Source organism: Primulina eburnea, chromosome 5, assembly GCF_022965805.1.
Source record: "Primulina eburnea isolate SZY01 chromosome 5, ASM2296580v1, whole genome shotgun sequence".
NCBI classification, from domain to species: Eukaryota; Viridiplantae; Streptophyta; class Magnoliopsida; order Lamiales; family Gesneriaceae; genus Primulina; species Primulina eburnea.
Window position 1 is genome coordinate 25,426,250 of NC_133105.1, and position 4,823 is coordinate 25,431,072.

Consider the following 4,823-nt stretch of genomic DNA (forward strand, 5'->3'; position numbering starts at 1 on the left):
GTCTATTTTCCTGTTTAAAGCGTCAAGTTGTGCAGTAATAACAGAAAAATCAGTTACCTGGTGAACTCCGGCACTTCTCCGCTGGTTGTTCCTGTCAGATTGAGGATGATAGCTGCTAGCAGCCATCTCCTCCAACAACTCATATCATTCTTCCGCAGTCTTCCTCAAAAGGTTACCACACGCAGCAGCATCTATCATAGTACGGTTAGGAGTAAGCAAACCGTAATAAAATGTTTGAACGACTAACCCAAGTGGTAACTCGTGATGTGGGCATCTTCGTAGTAGGTCCTTGAAGCGTTCCCATGCCTCATATAAAGATTCTTGATCGAATTGAGCAAATGTTGTAATGTCTGCTCGCAGCTTCATGGTTTTTGATGGAGGAAAGTATTTGATAAGAAACGCTTTCGCCATGTCCTCCCATGTGGTGATTGAACCTACAGGCAAACAATTCAACCATGCTTTAGCTTTATCACGTAAAGAGAAAGGAAATAAACGTAACCTAACAGCATCATCAGAAACTCCATTGAATTTAAAAATATTGCAAATCTCAAGAAAATCCTCGATGTGCGTGTTTGGGTCATCTACTGCAGTTCCTCCGAATTGGACTGTGTTCTGAATCATCTGGATTATAGCTGGCTTGATTTCAAAGTGATTTGCCCGCACAATAGGCCTCACAATGCTAAGGCGTGCACCATCCAAAGAAGGCTGGGCATACTCTAACATTGGTATGCGGCGTGGCATCTCAATATGTCTCTCCTCACGCTGTTCTTCCTCACGTTCTGGCTCGTGTCTCTCCATAAGTTCTTTAAGCCTTTGCTGTTGTCTCCTCCTGCGGAAGGTTCTTTCAATTTCAGGATCGAATTCAAGCTCCACGTCAAGTGACTTTGGCATGCACTGGAAGCGATATCTGTAAGAAAATGTGAAGTGTTATCTCAAGAGAAATGAAATAATGCTAAAGGAAATAACTAAAAATAAAATTGTAGATTAACAGTCCCCGACAACAGCGCCAAAAACTTGATCGAGCAAAACTTGCACTGTGAATTCCCCAATAAAATATGATTTTGTATGCTCAAAAAGTAATCGCAAGTGCACGATGTCAAGTAATAATATAGTGTATGTGAATACGAGTATCGTTCCGCTGAAGACTGTATTTAAAATTATTATTTTAGTTATTAAAACTTTAGCGACGAAAGGTGATTGGTTGTGTTATGACTAATAAAATGCAAGAGAATTAAATAAACAAGTTCAAAGATTAAATGATAAAATATGATTGCTAAATCGATTGATTAAATTTCAAATGATAAAAGAATTTGTTGGGAATTCTGGTTCACCTACCCCTTATTAATTAATTAATTCGTTCGATTGTGTTCTACGCTTCCGACAGGATTTCCTATTCAATTGAACACACTCTCTCGAGCTATGCCAAACTAATTCACTCAATGAAGTAATTAAATGTCTTTAATTATTTATCAAGAATGAATCGCATTTCGATTGATGAAATCCCCTAGTTTTCGACCCTAAGGACTATGACTATCGGCACGTATCCAATTTCATATATCTATGCAAATTGTAGATCCGCGAATTATACTACTAGTTCTTATCACAAGTTATTCTCTCGAACTCACTCGCGATATAAAAACGTTGTTAAAGCTAGCTACGCTCTAACAACACAATAAAACAATAGTATAACCAAGAACAAATCACAAATCGAAATATAAATTAACTAGATCAAAGTTTTGGGGGTAGGACCCCCTTTAATCCCAACAAATATGAAAGTTTAGCTACTAGAATTCATAATTAAAATAAGCAAAACAATATTTAAATAAAGGAAAATAAACTAGAAATACGAGACGTGACGAAATCTGCGAAGAACGATGCCCGGAAACCGTCGAATCTTCAATCCAAGTGCCAAAGCTCTCTCCAAACTCGATCCCGGCTGCCAAAATCCCTGCATGATCCTCAAAAGTCGACCAATAATCTTTCCATAGCAGCCACACTCCCAAATTAAGGTAAGAAATCGCGCACAATAATCTTCCAAAAATAGGCGGCGCTCGGGCGGTAGAAAAGTACCGCTCGAGCGCCACACTCTCTGTAACTTCCCTCGGCTGGTGCGGCATTCGCGCTCGGGCGGTAGAAAAGCACCGCCTGAGTGCCAACTTCCTGTCTTGGCACTTCAACTTCTCGCGCTCGAGCGGTATAAAAGTACCGCTCGGGCGCCAACTTTCTGTAAGGATGACTTCGGAGGCATTTTGTCGCGCTCGGGCGGTAGAAAAGCACCGCCCGAGCGCCAACTTTCTGTCTTGGTCCTTCAGTTATTCACTTCTCGCGCCCGGGCGGTAGAAATGTACCGCTCGGGCGCCGCTTGTTCTGTCCAAATTCTTGAGTCTTCCACCTTTCGCTCTGATTTTCGTTCTCCGACCATTTTTTCCTGCAGATTCATCACACACAAGTGAGACATGATAAAATGCAAATAATTACTATAAAATGAACAAAATGTAAATGAAATGCATGCATGCACAATGTAAACACAACTAAAACTAATGCAATAAACACGTAAAAACACCACCTATCAGATACCGGTGCTTCACATACTTTTATTTCTGAGAGATTTGCATTGATGCATGCATTATCTATCGAGTCCCTATTTACTGTAGTATTTGTTTCTTCTCCTTTGGAAAAAGATCTTGTATCAGCGATTTCTGGTTGATCTTGTATACTACAGTAGGATAAGAATGAGATTGAGTTAGATTGTGTGGTAGATGGTATTGTACTGGTGTTCTATGATTTCGCAACTGCATTACTGATATTGATATGCTGATCAAGTACAAAACTACCATAGATTAATTCCAGAAGATGGTGAGAATCAGACCTGAGATGACCAAGAGATGAATATTGTACGATAAGAATTCTATACTGAGAATTTCTTTGATATTCGTACTAGCTATGACTCGATTATTACAGAAAGAAGCAGAGTGACTCCTTATGTATTCAGTTGATTTACTGAAGTTGAGTCTATCATTGGCTGATTTACCAATGATAAGAAAGTTCTTGGTGTTTTCCCTGATAAGACTTCAGATCTGATTCCAATCAGAGAGATTGATTTTAGTCTTGAACTGATATTAGGAATTGTTGAAATTTTGAATCTTGATTGAGACAGATTGCATTCAGGATGTGGTATATCTGAAGATGATATATTTGTTGATTTGAGCAGAGTTAAACCGTGATTAGTCAGCTGAGGTTGGCATCAGTGTCAGACAGTTGCGGTTTATGAGTGTAGCATGTTTTGAATCTGATTGAATATTGATGTTATTCTGAATACGTGTTTGGGGACAGATTGTAGACAATGGAGATTATATTGTACTGTCCGAACCAGAGCTGATTTTGAAACGTTAGCAGCTCAAAAAGTTGATTATAATGTTTAGAACTCAATATCGATAGTCTAAACAGAGTGTCGATCAGAATACCTGGTAAGTAATACTGTATTGTATATTACTAACTGACTTGTTGGTGCCCGATATTTCAAATTTGAAATGACAGAGTTGTCAGAAGGATGCAATACTTGATTCAGTAGGCATCCTGATAGCAGAAAATGTTTTGATAGAAACAGACGAGATTAGATATGGCAGAGTTTGGACTGAAATGTCTGAATTACAGACAGATAAAGACAGAAAGAAAACAAACCAAGAGATTGGTTAGATAATGTATCGGTTCCTGAATGGAAATGAGATTACATTTCCAAGGATATCGTAATGAAGTTACTACATTCCTCTCGGAATTGAGTATTGATTGAGCTAAGAACGACAGACTGACCCAGTCTGCGAGTGCTAAACCGTACATGAAGATGTACAAATATGATATACTATTAGTATTCCGTCAGGAAAATGATTAGATTACACGGAGTACTGAGAGTTGAGTATATTAGACCGTGATTTTGGTTGATTTTGCACGTTGGACAGAATGTACCATAAGAGTTAGATACTAGATTATATCTGAATACTGAATAGTATTCACTACCTGACAGACAGTCAGAGTGGATTATCCAGATTTCGGAGAATATGCTGAAAGCTGTAATGCTTGATTTTAACACTAAATGGCAGGATTCATTGTCATTTTGTGAATTTTCGTACAACAACAGCTAGCAAACGAGTATTGAGATAACTCCTTTCGAAGCGTTGTACGGAAAGATATATGGATTTTCTCTTTATTGAAATGATATCTCTGAAGTTCTTGAGATTTGATCTGAAATGATCAGAGATATGATTGAAAAGATGAAGCTAATTCAGAAGAAAATGAAAACAGCTCATAATAAATAGACTGAATATGCCAATGTCGGACGATGACTGTTGGTATTTGAGACCAAAGATCGAATATATCTTTGATTGAGATAAATAGACGTAATAACTATAACGTTTCGCTCATTTTTAAAATTCTACGGGATATTTTTTTTTCTTAAATAATTAAAGCTCGCATTTTCGAAATAACATTTAAAAATGATCTTAAATATTCGACCATAAAAATAACGTCGTTTAAAAATAATCAAACCCATCTTTTAAAATAATCATATTTATTTTAACATAAAAATAGGCATGCTGTCGTACTGAAAATATCATTTAAAAATACTCATAAGCATTTGCCAATAAAAGGGAGTAAAAATCGTAATAGAAAAATATAGCATTTAAAAATGATCTTAAATATTTGTCAGTAAAAATAGCGCATTTTAAAATAACCTAACTCGTCTAAAATCATACGTAAACATAAACGTATAAAATTTCTTAAAATCATCAACGTATGAAAATATTCATCTCCTCTCAATCTCATAAATC

At 37.0% G+C, this 4,823-nt stretch overlaps 1 non-coding gene across 1 annotated transcript; it reads left to right on the plus strand.

Annotated features, from left to right (window-relative positions):
• Positions 1 to 256: 256 nt before the first annotated feature.
• On the plus strand, positions 257 to 362 carry LOC140833180 (small nucleolar RNA R71). Its single transcript, XR_012118314.1, has one exon. It is a non-coding gene; the product is annotated as a small nucleolar RNA R71 (small nucleolar RNA).
• Positions 363 to 4,823: the final 4,461 nt, after the last annotated feature.